The 19,829-nt window shown below is 46.3% G+C and overlaps 1 protein-coding gene across 1 annotated transcript in view; it reads left to right on the top strand.

Moving 5' to 3' along the window:
- The window catches only part of Maml3 (mastermind like transcriptional coactivator 3), a 388,069-nt gene that overhangs the window by 201,098 nt on the left and 167,142 nt on the right, over nt 1–19,829 (top strand). The window lies entirely within an intron of this gene.

Genomic DNA, 19,829 nt, shown 5'->3' with positions numbered 1-19,829 from the left:
TATTAGAATTGCAATCTCCCCAGAGATCGGCGTCAACATTGGCAATGCCAGAGGATGGGCTTTGGGCAAGCTGCCCCCCTCCTTTTTCTTTTCTTGCAAGCTCCAGCAAGCTCCCAGGCTTGTTTTGCACCAAGGGAGGAGTGGTGTTGAATTTGGGAGGGAAAGCTGCGAGAAAACCCCACGGGAGCCATAGCAAGCTGCTCAGGGGAGGGAATGAGACTGAAAACTGTGCTCTGTAAATACGAAGTGACCAGCTTCCTAATGTACCAACCAGCAGCAGAGAGGGAAGAGGGTTGGCCAGAGCTGCAAAGGAAGCTCCGTACAGCCATCCTGGAGCCCAGATGTCAGGGAAGAGTGGAGACTACTTCTAGATTCAAACCCAGAGAATATGTCACCTGGTACTGAGATCCCCCAGGTCTCTTGGAGGTTCCTGGACATCAACCAGCGCTACGAGGAGAAAAGAGGGTGGGAGGTTCAGCCAGTAGGACTGGGAGACTGTGTTGCCAGCTGTGCCCACCTGCCTATGTCAGGTGAGTGGAGCACAGGGAAGCTTCTGGAGCAGATGGCAGGTGTCCCAGGGCCTCATTCTCTTCATTTCGCCCTAGCTGGGCCACACCAGCCTAGCCTTTATCTGAGGATGAAATCCTCCTAAGCTGTAGTTCTGTGGCTTTGACCCTGCCCAGCTCCTGCACCTCTGTCACCTGGGGGACATCCCAGGGACTCCAGTGCTGGGGCTGGAGCCTCCCAGGAGGAGAATGTTCTCCAGGTGGTAGTGTCCCTGCAGACATGAGTTTTCCTCTGTTAAAGGAGTCGATGTTTCTGTCTGCCCTGGACAAATACCTGTCCTATCTTCCCTCCATTAATGAGAGGTGGGTGGTAGCCACTTTAACGAATAGTGGTATAGTAGAATATACCAGAGCACAACAGGGCGTGGATTTTGTGTTAAAAACTCCATCCCTCCCCACCCCACCTATCCTTTTTGGCAGTACTGGAGCTTCAACTCAGGGCCTCATGCTTGCTAGGCAGGTGCTCTACCACTTAAGCCACACCTCCAGTCTTTTGGGTTTTAGTTATCTTTCGGATAGGGATTCCCTCCTTTTTGCCCCAAACCAACCTCAAATCACAATATTCCTACCTCCACTTCCCATGTAGCTATGGTATAACAGGCATGAACCACTGTGCCTGGCTTGTTCTTTGAGATAGAGTCTCACTAACTTTTTTGCCCAGGTTGACCTGGAACCCTGAACTGTGATTCTCCTGTCTCTGCCTCCCAAGTAGCTGGGATTACAGAGATGAGCCACTGTACTTGGCCTTACAGAGGCCTTAAAGGAGCTTTATCATTTGAGAATATCCCTCTTCGGTCCTTTTGTTTTCTTTCTACCTTAGAGTTTTCCTGCTGGGAATTTCTGGCATCCAGGTTCCATTTGTAGCACAAAGGCACAGCTACAGACACACAGAGGAGCTGTCCACATGGACACTCAGCCAAGTCCTGGATCAGTCAGCAAGTGCAGAACACAGGCGCTCGATTAACGTCATAGAAAGTGACAAGGCTAGTTTTCAGGTAGGGTTTGTGATGACTTTTATGGCCATGCTTGGTCCTGATTTAACAAAACGTTCCATTAAAATATGGATTAGTCATTAACTTACAGAAAGGTTAAAAAAAAGAATCATCATTGAAAACAGCTTGCGTTCCTTCGGAAAATAACGAGTTATACTGATCCTTTGTCTGTTACGTACTTATAGTAAACACTTAAAAATAAATGTATTTGACAATCACAACCAAGTGTTTTTTGGGGTTAGAAAACAGTAATAGCATACAAATACTGCCAAGAAACAAATTTAACAAGCCTTTTCTTACCGCATGGCCTCTATTGTGAAAACAGTAAACTTCAGCCTTACGTGTATTAAAATCTGTTATTCTTCTGACTGGGCAGTCAAGACATATCAAGCCAAAGCCCCAAGAACAAGCAGTTTGGTTGCTCAACAAATATTAGAAAAACATGCTTCTTGTTTGCATGTTGACTTGGCCAAGCTTAATCCCATCAAACCAAAAATGAAGAAATCAGTAGTTATAAATAGCAAAACTGGACCTCCCGAGTTTAATTTCTGGGTTCATCTGCAAAAGGTGCCCATGGTGGGGTGCTCTGCACCCTGCACCATTTTGGTCAGCTCCTCTGTGCACTGCTGCCTCCCCATCTGTCCCTTCCAGGACCCAAGTGAGAATTTATAAACCCTGGGTTGTCACTTCCCAACATGTAAACTTCCCCTTCTTCAATCCCTTTGCTTTCCTTTCTAGGAAAGAGAAAATGGAAGTTAAGTTTCATTCAAACTTTCTACATAACAAAAAAGTGATGACATCCAAATTGCCCATTTGAAGAGAGGAGAATGAGACAGCGGAATTACAGTCCAGAATAAAGTGGGATTTAGCTTTCAGCTCAAAAGAAAAGGTGAATTCCTAGCTCCTTTCAGGCTTTTGTCATGAATGAGATGCTAAAATGAAATATCAGAAAATTCAGGGTGAAATGGGACCTCAGCCCCATCCCATCCCCCAGATTTGGTGGAGGCCATGTCTAAATCATCCCAGATGGCTGCTCTATTTTTAAAGATCTCCAGAGAAGGAGTTTCTCCCACTTCCTCAGTATCCCATCTCAGAGCCTCTTGTTCCTCACTGCCAGAATTTTTTTTCCCAAGAGCCCTCAGGAAAAAAAAAAAAAAGGCACACTATCCTAGATTTGGGACCCTGTACTGTCCAACTTACGATTTTACTCACTATGCATAGGAGGCATGGACCCTGCCTTTCTCTCCCCAGTGAAAAAAAGATGGCTTTCTCTAATCATTGTGTTTAAATTTTTGTTTGTGAGCTTTTAGGGTCAGCCCAAAATTCTCTTGAGGGCCTACAGTATGCATTGCCCCCCTCAGGTAAGCAGACCAGGCATCAGGAAATGTTTGTGCTCATAGTCCTAGTGTGACAAAAACAAGGTCACGGTCAGCCCGAGTGCTCACTCCCTATGCTGGACAGGCACACGCATGCAAAAGCTCCTTCATTCATTCTTTGATTCCAAAAAGATAGACAGGCCACTTGTTGCATCCTTGGCCCTCTGACAGAAGACACCAGAGACAGGTACATTAGTGAACACCGCAGAACGAGGTCCTTGTCACTGAGCCTCCACACTCAGGGAGGACAATCCCAAGGACAGAGTAAGAAGCAAGGAGGTTAGACCCTGTGATCAGTGGTGCGGGGGAGATAAAACAGAAGGCAGTGGCAGAGCACAAGTGGGGAATGCAGCTGAAAGGGGCAGGGTGGCAGGATAGCCTTTCCAGGGGGAGACTTGAGCTGAAACCAGGCCAGCCGAGGCCGCCTAGGCCATGTGACAAGTTTGACGTTAGGAGAGGTGGGAATCTACACCAGGAGTTTCGGTCTGATTGATGTTTTCTAATGACTGTTCTACATGCTCATGGACATTAGAGGGGAAGATGGGAGTGAGGTCAACAGCAGAAGAGTACAGGGCGGGGGGGAGAGTGTGGTAGAGTCCGGCAGGAGAACGGAGGTTCAGAAGGGGAGACAGGTGGGAGGCGCGTCCACCGCAGGCATGACATCCTGTACACAGGTACATGGCACTTTAATAATACAAAATAGGTGAAAGAAAGAGCAGTGATTACTTTATAACGTGACTCCCCTGAAGTATCTGTCCTGCAAAGCAAAAGAACACGCGTATGGCCTTTGCCTGTGCATTTTAATAAGAGATGTAAAACCTTAAGGACAAGTCATGCGTTAGGAGGAATGGCAGAGGTCGTCTTCTCCTACCTTCACAAGTCCCTGGCACACGAACACGCAACCCTGGGAGGAAAACGTCAAGGAGCAGAAAGCTCAGCCCAGCAGCCCCAGCTACCGGGAATCCCGCTAATGGTTAAAAGGGCCTCCCTAGGTGGCAGCTGAATTCTTCCTCCAGTTACTCACAGCCACTGATCTTAGTTCTGTGTTCTGAAGCTAAGGATGCAGTGCAATTCTGTTCCTATGCAACTGTCACCAGCTACTTAAAAAGAAGCCACTCATTCCTGTTCCCCTGCTCTTCCCTTTCTCTAGGCAGACACCCCGGCTCCTTCACCTCTTTCCCATCTGACCTGTTTCCCGGGCCTTCTTTACCTCTTAGTGCACAGCTGGCTGGAGACAGGGAGAACCCCAGGATGGAGTCCTGCCTCCCATAGCCATCTGCATGGGACATCCATGGGTTTACACAACATACATTCATTAATGCAATGTAGAATTGCAAGAGCAGATGACTTTGAACTTCAAGGAAACCAAAGCTGTTTGGAAGACACATTTTTCTGACTTAAATGCAAAACTTTACAGTTAGACCAACTAAGTTGTACTTAGGACTGCTAACCTGAGGAGACTGGTTCTTAAACTTTCTGAGGACCACAGACCACACCAATAATCTGAAAAATGCTTTGGGTAGTCTTGACTGCAAAAGATACCTACCCACAACATCCTACAGACAATTTTTCAAGGTTCTTGAAGCTCTTAAAATTCATATTCATGTGGCCCTCCAGCTTAAAAAGTCAGTCATATCAACATTGTAGAACCCTGGTTCTGTCATTTAAAGCTGTGTATCAGCATAATCTCTATATTTTATGAAAATATCTGTACAGGGGAATAAAGAACATCACTTGAAAATCCCTACAGGTTACCATGAAGTTCTAACAGAAGAGGAAACTATAAAAAGTCTTCAATTGCGTTGGGGGGGTCATTTGCTTCTGTAGGCTTATTTAGCCCTTACAACGTATTCTAATCTAGGCCACAGCCCTATCATGCTTAGGAGGTGTTGTGTCAGCCTGCTTTCTGTTGCTGTGACAAAGATTTATTTTGGTTCCAGTTACACAGGTTTCCATCCATGGTTGGTTGGCCCCGTTGGGTCTGTGGCAAGGCAGAACATCATTGTGGGAGTGTGTGGAGCAAAACTGCTCCCTTCATGGTGGCCAGGAAGCAAGAGAAGAGAGAGAAGGAGGTGCCTATGATCCCTTCAAGGGCAGGTCCCAGTGACCTAACTTCCTCCCAGGAGCCTCACTTCCTAAAGGTTCCACCACCTCCTAGTAGCACCATAAGCAGGCATGAAATTTAAAGATATTAACAAGAGAATTAGGGACACCTGGGGAAGAGTGTCAGCCTCCTGTGAGTGTTGGCTGCTCCAGCAATGAACTGTGGTTGGCGGCCTTCACACTTTCAGGGGCTGTGCTGAGGCTAGCTGGAGCGATTCAGGTTGGGTTTCCTGGAAGTGTGTGCACGTGTTGATGTCTGTGTACCGACATTGCTGGAAAGTGAGCGTCAGTGTGGTCTGACGTTGCAGTGGTCTACACAATGGTGTGCCTTCAGAAATGTCCTTGTCTTCAGGGTTGGGTTAGTGGCCAAGGTGCAGGTAGACCTCAGCAACTCAAACAGCTGTTTTGAGAACATCTGAAAGAATGTCAGCCCTTATGGTAGAGCCACAGATGGTACCTCCTCTTGTGCCCATTGGCCCGGGAGGAGGGAGTGCAGTGTGAAGAATGACATTCCTCATGTCCTCTCTCACTGAGGATCATGCTATGCATTAGTTTGGGAATGAGACATGCATTCCACTCACTCGTGGAGAGACTCGTGAGGGGCACAGCAAGGGTTCTAGAATTCAACTTGCTCACTGTAGCTGTGTGACCTTGGGAAATTTATTTACTCTTCATGACCTCCAATTTCCACATTTATATAAATGATGTTTATTAAGCTACCTCACGTTTATGTGGGAATTATGAGGAAGTGCTTGGGTTTGCCTGGCATGTAACAGAGACAACACACAAACACACACACACACACACACACACACAAATAAAACGGTTGTATTGTTAACTTTAAGGGTAGCCAAGATTATTGGGGGCCAGTCTGAATCACAGTAAATTTAGTCCCACCCTGCTTTCAGGCTCACTCTGCTTTTGACCTCCATCCCAGACAGATTCCAAAGGAATTTCTATCCCTATGACCAGCCCTTATAACCCCCAAATTTTGCTTAAGGTGAACAGGAAGTCAGGATGTGCCCAGGGTAGACCCCAGGCTCCATGGGAGGTGACATGTCACTGGTGGTTCACAGAACACCCCAAATGCTCTGTAGTTCCCAGCTTCACAAGGCCACTGGATGTTTTGGCTCAGACAACCCCGCACAGAGGCATGCACACTGAGATGAAGCAGGTGGGACTCTAGCAGTGAGTGGATCTTAGTGGTAGTTGACACAGACTTTTCTAAGGTAATCCTTGCTTAAACAGTAGTAGAAGCAGAACTATGTTCTGGACAGGACGTTCTGCCTTTGTAGGTTCTGTGGGACTCTATCTGAAAGTCAAGTTTAAAAATAGAGACAGGGACTGCTCACCTCGTCACTCCATGAGTCACTAGATGTGGACTAGACTTGGCCATCTCCCTTTGCTAATAAGGAAACTGGCTTAATTAACTGGAGGAAATTGACTTGGATAATTTTGCAGTATGAATTTGTTTCTACGGAGGAGGTGATTTTTTCCCTTCCTGCGAGCTGACGTTCACATAACAGTTAATTCAGCGGGCTGTGTTGCCAGCTGACAAATGTAGGATTTTCCTGATCACGCTCTCAGACCTTTCCCCTTGCTCCTCCAACGGCTGAGAGCCATGTCATAAACTATCCAGAATGATCTCGCAACAAGGGAGTCATTTGCATGTCTTTGCAATATTGGAATCCAAAGCCTATTTTGGTAAACGTGAACCTCCCAGTTGACTTAAGGTAATTGAATGATTTTAGATTTATTGGATATATACTTTCTCCTCTGCCACTGGTTTTAAGCAAGCATAGTCACATCTGAAAGCCTGAGTTTTGATATTCACATTAGCTCAACTGAATTAAACCCAAAATACTCGCAAATTGGGATATCAATTCCAGGCTTGGATCCCTTTGTCAATGAAACCTCGAATGGGTCTTTCTCGAGCGATTCCAAAGGATAAGGCGAGGATGGAAGAATGTGTTGACTCTCTCCCAACTTACTCATTTTCCTTTTTGGTTGGTTTTTATCTCATCTTATTGTTTTCTCTCCCAGTCAGTTTTGAATTTCTCTCATTTTGTGGCAGGTGTTTCTGTAGTTTGGCTTGGTTCTCTCTGTTTAGGCATTTCACTGTGTCTCTTCTTTGCCTGCCCTTAGTTCAGAAGAGGTCTAATCTCAGAGTAGAGTTCTGTTTCTAGAGAGAACTGCCATGTCTATAGGATTTACTGTGGTCATTTTCTCTCTCTCTCTTTTGTTTTCCTCTCCCCACAATATGATTCTTTGTGAATTAAAATCAAGGTTCCTGGGGCTGAAGGTGCAGCAGGTTTGGGAAGCCCAGCCACATTAGAGTGAAGAATAATAATACCTGCCTCCCTGGGTAGCGAGCGCTTCCAGGCAGACCGTGTGTGCCATATTGGTCTTAGCAATCCCTGCCTTTCACACAGGGCTCGGTGCATAAATGATGCTCTATGCCTGTCTGTTGAATGAGTGAACTAATTTTTTGCAGAGCCTTTTATGATGTATAAAGAGCCTCCACGCAGCAACCTAGGGTGATGGTTTTTAAGACTTTAACAAAAAAGCCATCTCCTTCCTCATTTCATTTTGGTTGTGAAATTGCTTTGGAATTTTGGAACACTGATACTTTTACTGTCTGCCTTTCATTGAAAAGCCAAAGTCTAAGTGCCTTTAAAAAAAACTGTGAGGGGCTATGGGAAAGAGGGTAGAGGGAGAGAATTTGTTACTGGATATTTTTCATATAAAGAAATTTTAAGATGTGTATCCAGAGCTTTTTCGCTTTCTCTTTACAAGTACAGTTTACAACTCTTTCTCCCTTTTACATGGACATAGGTGAGTTTTAACAAAAGCAAGAAGTCTGTTTAAAAGGAAGAAATGAGTAGGCAGCTTGTTTTTATGACTGGTGTCTAACTTGGCAAATGTTCAAGGTTGCTCTGTCTAGCCAGGTCATCCACACTGCTTCTATATCAGCAACAACTGAGAGGCCCTTCCAGGGCACGCCTGCCAGGCTCCTCTGTCAAGACCTTGGGAAGGATTTCAGCCCTCATCTTGCTCTGAAGTCGCTGGCAGTGCTGCCCTCCCTTGGTCCCCTGGCTCTCGTCACCATTGCATGGCCACCTCTGATGGTCACCAGACAATGGTTTTACTGGTTTTCCAAAAATCATCAGTAGGCAGGGGGTGAGGCTCAGGGGTAGCAAGAGTGCTTAGCATGTAGGGAGACCTGGGTTTGATCCCCAGCACACACACCCCCCAAAAACACAAAACAAAAAAAATCATTGGCACTTAGAATAAAGACCAAAATCAGCCAAAGCAGACGTATTTAGACATTTTAAAAATTAGGAAGAGCTTTGACTTCTACAGGTGAACAAGAGCAGTACTCAGGATAACCTCCCAGAAAAAAAAAAAGATGAAATAAAAATCCAGAACATTCAGGAATGATGCTACAGAGGCATTGCTTGTACACACCAGCTTGGCATACTTCTCGTACTGAGATATTTTTCTCCTCCTCATTCTTAGAAGTGAATGATTTAGTGGGTTTGTATGCGTGCCCTGTTTCTGACGGGAAAAGACTGGAAGAAAAGCTTTTAGCCAAGACGATGAGTATGTACTACACTGACTACTGCCTATCGTGTCGCGGTGTGTCACAGAGCATTTTGCTCATAGGTGAGACACGGAGCGTTTGGAAACACTCATTTTGGACCTCAGGTGAGATGACCTTGGCCATTGCAAATTCGTGCTCTGTGGCTGTATTAGTTCCCAGGGATGCCATAACAAAGTACCACAGACAGGTGGCTTAAAACGATAGAAATTTATCATCTCAGTCTTGGCTGCTAGAGGTTGGAAATTCAGGTGTCAGCAGAGTCTCTGCCCCTGAGGCTCTGCACGGACCATCCCGGCCTCTTCCTAATTTCTGGTGCTTGGCCTGTGTCTCTGGCCTTCCTTACTCACGTCTGTATCACTCAGTCACTACCCTTGTGGCCCTGTGACATTCTGCCTTGTGTTTCTCTGCATCCTTACATGGCCAACTGTTAAAATGATACCAGCTGTAGGATTTAGGGCTCACTATACTCCAGTATGACCTCATCATCCTAGCTACTTTCGTCCACAGAGACTGCATTTCCAAGAGTCACATTCTTGCCAGGCAAGAATTACATATATTGCTCATGCCTATAATTCTAGATAGTTGGGAGGCTGAGATTGTGGGGATCACATTTCAAGACCAGCCGGGGCAGATACTTTGAAAGACCCCATCTCCAAAATAACCAGAGCAAAATGGACTGGAGGAGTGGCTCAAGCAATAGAGTGCCTGCTTTGCAAGCAGGAAGCCCTGAGTTCAAATCCCAGTCTGACCAAAAAAATAAAGTCACACTCTGAGGCACCATGGCTTAGGAGTTCAGCATCTTCTTAGAAAGGGCACAGCCATGGCAGTGGCTGCCTCTCTACTTTGAAGTCTTCAAAAAGTTCCTGTCTCCTAAAATGGACTAATCCAACAGAAGCTTCACCTCTAGCCTCTGCCCTGTGTTTTCCTCCTTAGCAGTGTTCTTCTGTGCAGGTGATGACCTTGGACCAAGGTCATTGAGAAATGACTGCTTTTTCTCTACCCCCTCTTCACCTCAGCAAATCTATCCCTCACATTTGCCTTTTGGTCTTTTTGTGATTTGGATTTTTGAAACAGGATCTCACTACGTAGCCCAGGCTGACCTTGAACCTGAGATCCTTCTGCTGGGATCATGCCCACCTTTTAATCATTGTTTTGATGGCTCTCATGTGCTTTTATCTCGAAAACAGAGCTTTCCATCGGAATGTTCAATAACACAGCTCCTACGAAAAGCAGTATGACATTTCCTCAAGAAAATTAAGACTGCAATTATTGTGTGTCCCAGCAATGCCACTTGGGCTATATACCCAAACAAGTTGAAACAGGATCTCAAAGAGGTATTTGCACTCCCCTATTCATTAGCAGCATTATCCCAAGACCCAAAACGTGGAAGCAAGTCCCCTGTCTATCACTGGATAAGTGGAAAAAGAAAAGGTGGCATATGTGTTGCTTTAGTTCGTTTCAGCTGTAACAGAATACCATAGACTGCGTGGCTTATAAACAATAGACAGGCATTAAGTTCTGGATGCTGAGAAGTCCCAAATCAAGGAGGCAGCAGATTGAGTGCCTGATGCATGGGCCTCTGTCTTCTCACTGTGTCCTCACTTGATAGAAGGAGTGAGGCGCTGTCTGGGGACTCTTATGTAAAGGCACTATCCCACTTATAAAGGTGGAGCTCGAAGGACCTGTCTCCTCCCAAGGCCCCTTACTCACTCCTCTCACATTGCCTTGAGGGTAAACATTTCAACATAGGGATTTGGGGAAGGATGCAAATCTTTAGACCATAATAACATACTATGGAATATTATTTAGCCTTAAAAAGGAAGGAAATTATGACACGCTCAACATGGATGTACTTTTAGTACTTATTATGCTAAGTGAAATAAATATTCAGTCATAAAAAGACAAATATTGTATGAGTCCACTTACATGAGGTACCTAGAGGAGTTCAGTTCTTAGAGACAGAATGTAGGATATTGGCCAAAGGCTGGGGTGAGGTTGAATCGGGAAAAATGGTGAATTGTTTTAGGACTGAGATGAAAGAATTCCGATTGATAGATGTTGAAAATGGCTATATCAGAATGCAAGCATAATTAACGCCATTAAACTGTACATTTACAATGCTTAAGACAGCAAATTTCATTATCAGTATTGTGTGGACACCTATGTCATATAGCTTAGACTTCCAAAGCAAATTGTCACTTGTCCCTTCTTTCTTAATGTCAATCACTCCCGTTCCCCTGACCACCCTTCTTTTTTTCCTGAAAAAGACTTTCCTTCATCTCACGGCATACAGACTGTGATGCCTTTTTTCCTTCCTGCTTTTCAAACAAGACATCTTCGTCATAAGAGCCACGTGTGGCTTCTTTAGGCTTCGCCATCTGCTTCTGTTCACTGACCTCACACCTGGCACTCATATGCAGCCCAGTTCTGAGAGTGTGCTAGCTGTCCACTGCAGTGGCCGCTACTTGCAGGAGGCTATTTTAAATTTAACTCAAATTAATAGAACTTAAAAGCTGATACCTCAGTAGCCACATGCAGCTCATGACACAGGTGTCCAGGGCAGATGTAGGCCACGTCCATCTTCAGTGAGTTCCGTGGGTCACACGGCACTGCTCCCGAGCAGGGATTCCCATGTCACCACCATCACCTGGAGGGTGCGTCTGACCCTAAAATGCAGGTTCCTGTCTGTCCTCAATATGGCATCAGGGCACCCAGGGACTGCCAACAATCTGCATTGCTAACAACTTCTCACATCCGTCTCAGATGCCCAGGGGACATCTCTGTTGCCAAATGAGAGCTCTTAGCTCTCATTTCAGAGCTGCAACTCACACCACAGTCTAACCAGCATTTTCCTCTCTCTCTCGATGAGGTTTTAGCTGCATGTCTCACTGACACATTAAGTTACAGGACCCATTTCCAACTATGCATTCATCTGGGAATTTGTGCACCAGCATCGTTAGGCCACCTTACGTGCGTGCACAGGTAACAGTGAGGTGGCACCACCTTGCTTCTAAGGCGATATTATGGCTGTGTGGGCAAACTGAATTCAGACACATACACCACCTGTCCCTCCAGCCAGTGCACTGAAGCCTCCTGGATCTCTGGCCACTGTTGCCCTGTGTTTCTTTTAGGGGACTTTTCATGGAAAACCCCACTGAAATGCACCTGCTCATTAAGTATTCATGTGGCGGGAGAAGTGACCAACTGTTTTATTGACTTAATCTGCCTAGTCCTTTCCATGTGTGGACATGGATCGTGGGTCAGACATGAATCTGCCCATTTTCAAATGAAGGGATTAAGGTGAAGAAGAATCTCCAGGAGTGAACAAGGCTGCCAGGGGACTCCAGCCCCAGCACAGAACTACTAGAATTCACAGAGCTTCTTGGTTTTAAACATAAGAAGAAATTTGCTAAGTGCAATTCAACACGTAGTCCGCATAACATGTTCCTGTGTCACTCCATAGTAATGAGATGATTACCCCGGGCCCAGCACTGGGGTACACAGAGTCTGATAAGTCACAGCTGTAAGAAATCCGTAATAGCCATTAATCAGTGCGTGTTCATTCTTTGTGAGTCTCACGCTAGAAGTTAAGCTGCAAACCGAGGACGAATGTTGGAGTCATCGTTTCTGCCATTTAGATGAAACGTTTGTGAAAACAATACACTCTTCCTCATTTAGACTCATTTGGACAAACAGCTTCCTGAATTGAGAAAAATCTGAATTAAGTACAGTGGTAAATATATAGTGCGGGTGACATATTTAAAAGTGACAAATGCAATTCAACCCAGACTATCAAACTGTTCATAAACAGGCATCCTTGGGGACCTACTGTAATAATCAGGAACTCATGATGCATGTATCAATTGTTTATTTAAATTTCAGCCTCTTGAGTCCTTGAGTCTTTGAGATGCATTTCCGTCTTAAGTAGGTTAAGCATTCCTTCTTAGTATTTTTATTGTACCTTTTCCTTTTCATGGTAAGTTCTTTTTTTGTACACAAGGATAAGTATCAGCTTGGCCCTTTGCCAAGTTGGAGCTAAAGGAAAATTAGCAGGGATTAAATTAACCAGGTTTTACTACACAATGCATAGAAATAGAAATAGCGGTAGCCTTTTTTACAATTTTTTTTTTGAGACAGGATCTCACTATGTAGCTCAGATTGGCCTTTAACTCGGGATTCTCCCGTCTCTGCCTATAAAGTGCTGGGATTACAGACCTGAGTCACCAGGCCCCAGCTATCACAGATGTGTTTATTCTTTCCGATTTAGGAATTAGTTACATATTCTAGAAAGGAGTCTGTAGACAGTTTACTTACATTAAGAGGAGGCTTAGACTGGGTTCGGTGGCTCACGCTTGTAATCCTAACTACTCTGGAGGTAGAGATTGTGAGGATCGCAGTTCAAGACCAGCCCTCCCCCCCCAAAAAAAAGGTGGCAAGCCTCCATCTCAATAAAAAAGCTGGGCATCCCAGCTACGTGGGAAACATAGGTAAGAAAATTATGGTCCAGGCAGGCCAAGCAACAATGCAAGACCCTCTCTAAAAAAGTAAATAACCAAAGTAAAAAGACTGGGGATGCAGTGGAAGTGGTAGAGCACCTGCCCAGCAAGTGCAAGGCCCTGAGTTCAAACCGCAACTGAAGAAGTTGAGAAGAAGCCTAAGCTGTTAATTCTTTCATCCTCCAAATCTACCCAGATTAACCTAGAGAGAACTCAAGATGATAGGCTATGGCATCTCTAAGGGACTTCAGAGATTATTTGGTCCAGGGCAAAACTGGCAGCTGAGCAAAGCAACTAACTGACTCCACAGAGCACCAGTTCTCCAGCGGGAGGGAGTCCAGGGCCCTTGACCCTCAGCCTGGGGCAGCCCACAGCCACCTGGGCTTCAGGTGATACAGCCATTGGTGGACACCCCGGAACGGCACGCAGCCCCGGGTCTCATTGCGCAAAGGGACACATCCAGGCTCTGTCTCTGAAGGCCAGGTATTCAAGATTGCTCGTGGGAGAGAGGAAGAAGAGCCAGGCACGGCTGTGCACCTCAGCCACATCGTGGTTGCCAGGATAGGATGTCACCCTCGAGGTGCCACTGAGGAGTGCTTTCAGTTCAGCTGTGCTTCCTCCTTGTCCCCTGCACTCAGCTCAGTGCCTGGCACCAACTGTGCCATCACAAAGTGAAAACTTCTAAATGAATTTGCAGTTTGCACACTGGATTTTCCGCTGAAATTTTGGAGATAATCGTGATTAATATTCAAATATAATTTTTCTTTCAAATGCCCCAAAGCTAAGAACCCTTTGTGAAGAGTGCGATCAATTCTTGCTGTCTGGTGTGAAAACACAATCTCAGTTGCTCAGTAAATAGCTGTTGAGTTCAGCTGCCTGAGTTCGCAGTGCCTTCCAGGTGTTTTGAAAATAAGCTATTGATTTTGTGCGTGCGTGTGTGTGTGTGTGTGTGTGTGTGTATGTGTGTGTGTGTGTGTGGTATGGGGATTTGAACTCAGAACCTTGCGCTTGCTGGCCCCGGTTCCCTGGCTTTTTGTCCTGACTGACCCCAAACCACGATCCTCACCATCTTCACTTCACAACTGGCTAGAATTACAGGTGGGAGCCACTGTGCCCAGCCTAAGGTATTGATTTGAATGCAGAGTCCAAATAGAAAGTCTTAGAGCTGGAGCAAAACTTGGAGATCACATAGCCCAGCCCTCTGTCTCTAACTGAGGAACTAGGTCTGCAGAGGTTAAGTAGCTGCTGCCCGATCACGTAATTAAGTTTGTGTGGTTGCTGTGTTTGACAGAGACTTGGAAAACGCAACGTGCACACTCTTGCTTTGCAAGTGCCTGACATTTTTTGGTGGCTGTCCCTCGGGGAATTTTTAAATACTGTTAGGCATGTACATGCTGATTTAGTCGAGCTCATTTACCTCAATCTGGCGGTGTGGGCAGTCTTCAGTGAGTCCTGCCTTGATACTTGTATGTTCCTCTCTTTTTAATTTGATTTGTGGTGTTTGATTGGACAAAAGGTAACAAACTATTCATTGCTGTAAAAATTCTCCCTTCTTTCTCATTCACACAGCTTCAAAAATATCTCTCAAGTCATCATCTGTCGTTACAATTTTTTTTTTTTACTTCTGAATTCAGAAATGGAAAAAACCCTGTCTCCCCATCACCGTGCACAGTAGGTAGTTACAGAAGCTATCATGCAAACTTCAGTTGAGCGTGCTGATGGGGACTGTATAAGCTGCATCTGCTCAGCTAGGTGAGAAAGACTGAGCCACTGAGGCCTCAGTCTTGACGTGACAGTTTTACAGCACGTTTAAGGTGCACCACAATTCGAACAGGAAATTGATAAACTGAACAAATTAGAAGCAAAGTGATTTATCACACAGGACATTGGGTTGGAGCAGGGAATCCTGGCTACCATTCCTTGTTCTTCCTCTGAGTGGTGGTGGGGCCCTTGTCTCTGCCTCAGTTTCCCTTCTGTGTATCTGTCTGAGGTAGGGCCGGTTAACACGGAGAAGGAACATTTGCTCAGCTTCTGGGAGTGAGCAGTTGTGACCCTCCTGAAGTCACAGCAGGCTCACTTCTGAGGTCTGGCCAGGAGTTAAGGAGTGAATATGAAGCTGACTTTTTAAATTCTGGAGACACTTTTAAAAATAAAACGATTGAAGCCAGGCACTGGTAGCTCAATCCTAACTACTTAGGAGGCTAAAATCGGGAGGATTGTGGTTCGAGGCCAGTCTAGGCAAATAGTTCAAGAAACCCCGTCCCCAAAATAATGAGAGCAAACTGGAGGTATGGCTCAAGTGGTAGAGCACCTGCTTTGCCAGTGTGAAGCCCTGAGTTCAAACTCCACTCCTACCAAAAAAATCAAAATGAAAAGAAAAAACATCACTAAGCGCTGACTCGAGTAGCAGTTGTTGAACCACATGTCTCAAGACCGCGTCTGTGTCCTGCTGATTTGAGTTCAGGATGACTTCAGCCACTTGCCTGATCAACTCTGCAGCGTTGGTATTGGGCCACCTTATAGGCTGAGTTGTGTCTGTCCTGAAATTCATGGTACCTTATCGCCAATACTGCAGAACATGACTGTGTTTGAGGGTAGGACACAGATAGGTGGGCCCTTACCCGGTACGGCCTCTGTCCTTATAAGGAGAGGAAGTTTGGACCCACGGGAAGACACCAGGATGTGAAGCCACAGCAGGAAAACCTCATGAGCACACAGGGAGAACACAGCCCTCTGCAAGCCTCAGGAGAAACCAGGTCCACTGCCTTGCCTGACTCCCAGCCTCCAGAACTGTGAGGAAAATAAGTGTATCTCCCTTTAGCCACTGGTCAGTCAACAGTCCGTCACTGTGACAGGTATATGAGGTAAATCAACTTAAAAGGAGGAAAGGTTTATTTTGGCTCATGGTTTCAGAGGTTTCAGTCCATGGTCACTTGGCCCAGTTGCTTTGGGTCTGTGACAGCACAGTGTCATGGCAGGAGCACACTGAAGAAGAGACTGCTCACCTCATGGTGCCTGGGAAGCAAAACGAGAGAGAGGAAGTGGCCAGGGTCCCAGTATCCCCTTTGAAGGTACACCCCCATGACCTGACTTCCTCCCATCTCTTAAAGGCTCCACCTCCCATTAGCGCCACATTCTGGGGACCAAACCTTTAACACGTGGGCCTTGGGAGGACACTCCAGATCCAAACTATAGTAGCCACCCATTCTGGCATTTTGTTAGGTAGCCCTCGCCAAATAATACAGATAACTCCAAAGAATTGATCTTTGCATTCCGTCATGATCACTTGTTATCATTATGAAATCGGAAGTGAGCATCACTTCTTTCCTCCCAGAGATCCCACAGCTTCTGGATCAAGCCTGAGCCTCCTGACCCAGTGTTCAAGCTCTCCGTGTTCCTCATAGCTTGCTTCTCCATACTCCTTTCTCCTTGCCTACACTTGGCTCAAGCTAGGCACAGCTACTTGAGGTTTTGCTTATAAACACACTTCCTTTTTCCACGGCCACAGGTTGGGTTCCCTCTCCCTGGACTGTCTCCCCACCCGTGAGTCCTTACTGGCTTAACCTCCAGGAAGCCTTACCTCCTGTGGGCGGAGACATGCCCTTGCTATGGTCCACTGGGCCTGCTCTTCTGTTCCTGTCCTTTCCATGCTGAAGGCTTGTGAGATCAGAGGCAGACTCCTTCCTGCTCGCTAGAGTGTCCCAGTGCCTGACACAGGACCAGTGCCCTGTAGGGTCAGCCAGCTGCATCAAAGCATGAGTAAACTCAGGCAAGGTAAGCATGTACCCTGTATAAGAGCCTGTGAGGACAGAGACGAGCTTACATCAAATTATTAGCTGTATTGGCTAGCTCAGGCTGCCATAACAAATTGCCACACACTGGATGGCTTAAACAGCAGAAATTCCCTCACAGGTCTAGAGGCTGAAAGACCAAGATCAAGGTATCAGCAGGGCTGGTTTCTTCTGAGGCCTTGCTATGGTCCAAGTGTCTCCCAGAATTCAGTGCTGAAGCTTAATCCCCATGTGGTGGTATTTTAAGAGATGGGGGCTTTTAAGAAGTGACTGAGTCCCAGGGGCCCCAACTTCATGAGTGGGATTAGTGCCAAATAAAAGAACAAGAGCTTAGGCCTTTTCCTTTTGCTCTTCTGCCATGCGAGGACACCTAGCTGGTGCCATTTATGAGCAGCAGGGTTTCATGAGACCCTGCCAGCGCTTTCATCTTGGACTTCCCAGCCTTCAGACCTGAAAGGAATAAATTTCTCTTCTTTATAAATGACCCAGCCTGAAGTATTTTGTTGTAGTGCCACAAATAGACCAAGGGGCCTCTCACCTTGGCTGGCGGGTAGCCATCTGCTCTCTGGGCTTCACATGGTCTTGCTTCTGTGAGCCTAATTTCCTGTTCGTAAGGACACCAGCTCTGACCTTTGCGACATCATTTTAACTTAATTACCTCATTAAAGACTGTCTCCAAATATAGGCACATTCTGAGATACTGGCTGTCAGGAGATATGAATGAGGGGTGATGGGGACATATCTGTCACTGACAGTGACAAGCACTGGCCTCCACGGTTTTTCTCACCTTTGTGTACCCCCAAGTGGAAGTGGGCTGTCGTATTGCGGCACTGCTCTGGAGTGGAGTTATTTGCCATAAAGATTCCATAAGAAGGGGATATTTTCATCAAAAAAATGGGCATTTTGGAACTGAGTGTGGCTTTCAGAGCTTGGAGTGGCCCACCCCATCGGGAAGGGAATACCTCCAAGAGTAAAGTCCTACAGGACTTACATAAGGAAGCCACCTTGGGATCCACCTCTGGCATCACCACCCTCACTGGAAGCTTCCTCCCTGAGGTCGCCAGTCCTGGGCTAATGGCCACACATCCAGTTCCTACCAGCAGATGAAAACACTGGATCCAAAAGTTTTGGCCTGTCCTCACTGTACATAGGACTTTCAGGCTAGGAGAGCCTGTGGGTTGCAGATGGCCTTGGGTTGCAAATGGCCATAGAGCATTTAGGCGTCTACGTCTGAAAGGCCATTGAAGGCACCACCTAGCCTCAGCCTCGGTCACTGCCTCTGAAGAAATGGAATTGCTGCCCACAGAAGTCAGAGTGAGGTTGGGGGAATAGGCTATGTAAATGACTCTGGCTGTTGCTATAACAACAGCACCTCAGTCTAATTTCTTTTGAAAAATGAATTTCAGCTGGTGGGAAGGAGGTGAGCAGCTTCTCCCCACATAGGAAAGTCTTGCCGACAGGCTCCAGGGCACTGCTGTTTATGGATTGAATATTTGCAGCATGGGTTAAGTTGACTCCATGTTTGCCTGCATGGGAGAAGGTGCCTGTTTGCAGGTCACCATCTTCACCCTCCACAGGGATTCATCCTGGAGAGAAAGGGACAGTCCTCTCATTCTGCCTGGTCTCCTATTTGTGAACTAAGTTAGTCTACGGACGTGAAATAAGGCAGTTCCTAGTGTGCCGCCTTCAGCTGCAGAGGAAAAACCTGGTGTGCTTGAGTTGGATGCTGCCTAGAGATAAAAGTTATGTTCTTTATGTTCTGTTTGCTCACTCACTGGGATGGAGGGGGTGGCTTGAATCCTTTTCTGGGAGGTGGTTCTGGCTCTTGTCTGCCTGGGCACAAACAGGGAAGTCAGTGCCCAACCTCTTTGAGGGACATTAGAGGCTTTTTCTAGAGCAGGAGGTCTTATTTCTATACTTATGTTTTCCAAAAGGAGATAAACACGGGCTGAGATTTTATTCCAAAGCAGCAGCGTCATATCTAGGGCTCTGGACTATTTGTATCTCCTAAGCTGGTACACGACTTCAGTGACTGAAAGGAAGGGACTAAAAACAAATGTGAGAATTTCTCATTGAAAAAAAAAATGGACATTTTTGAGTAAACAGTAGAATAAAAATATTCTTGATTCTTACCCAAGGGAGAGAAAATACAGGGCCTCCCTGAAGTGTTTCTCCTCCCGGCCCCCCTCCTCCCAGAAAACAAACAGAGGCAGCCTTCTGCTCGTCCCGGTCCTGACATGCCTGTTCTTTGGTGGCCCTGTGCATGTCTCCAGGGTGACTGATGCAGGCAAGATCCCTTCTTTTCATCTGCCCCTTCCTCCCTCATGGTTTGCCCTTGTTCCTCGCCTCCTTCCTTCAGCATCTTCCCTTTCCAGCTCTGAATAAACCCCACTAGGAATTTCAGGCTGCAACACAAGGCCGTGTCTACAAGCACGTTTACATAGAAAATGTATGCTGACTTCTGGGGAGAGATACAGGACGTATTCCTAGGGAAATTGTTTCATGTCCTTAAAAATAACTGTGATGTGTTTACGTGTGTGGAAGACGGAGCTCTGCAGGGTTGGGATCATGGAATTCTGAGGACAAACTGCAGGTCTCTGTGGAGCTTTTCCTACTGAAAGCTGCGGAGTGGGGGAGCCACCCCTGGATGTGCACATCTGCTCGCCGCGGAAGTCTCAGCCCGCAGGCATCATCACTTCTCCAACACATGCCCCACACACAGGGAAGGCGCTTTCCCGCAGAGGGGCAGGACGCTCCTCTGTGATGCAGGCAGCTCTCGCTCAAAGACACAGACACATAGAGTGTCATGACACAGGTTCTAAAACAGTTGCCCAGAATCACTAAGCAACACTTGCTGAAGTTTGATCCTCTGATGGCAGAGGAGGTGAGATACAGATTTGA

The sequence above is a fragment of the Castor canadensis genome, chromosome 9, assembly GCF_047511655.1.
Source record: "Castor canadensis chromosome 9, mCasCan1.hap1v2, whole genome shotgun sequence".
Lineage (NCBI taxonomy): Eukaryota > Metazoa > Chordata > Mammalia > Rodentia > Castoridae > Castor > Castor canadensis.
This window is presented reverse-complemented; position numbering and strand designations above follow the sequence as displayed.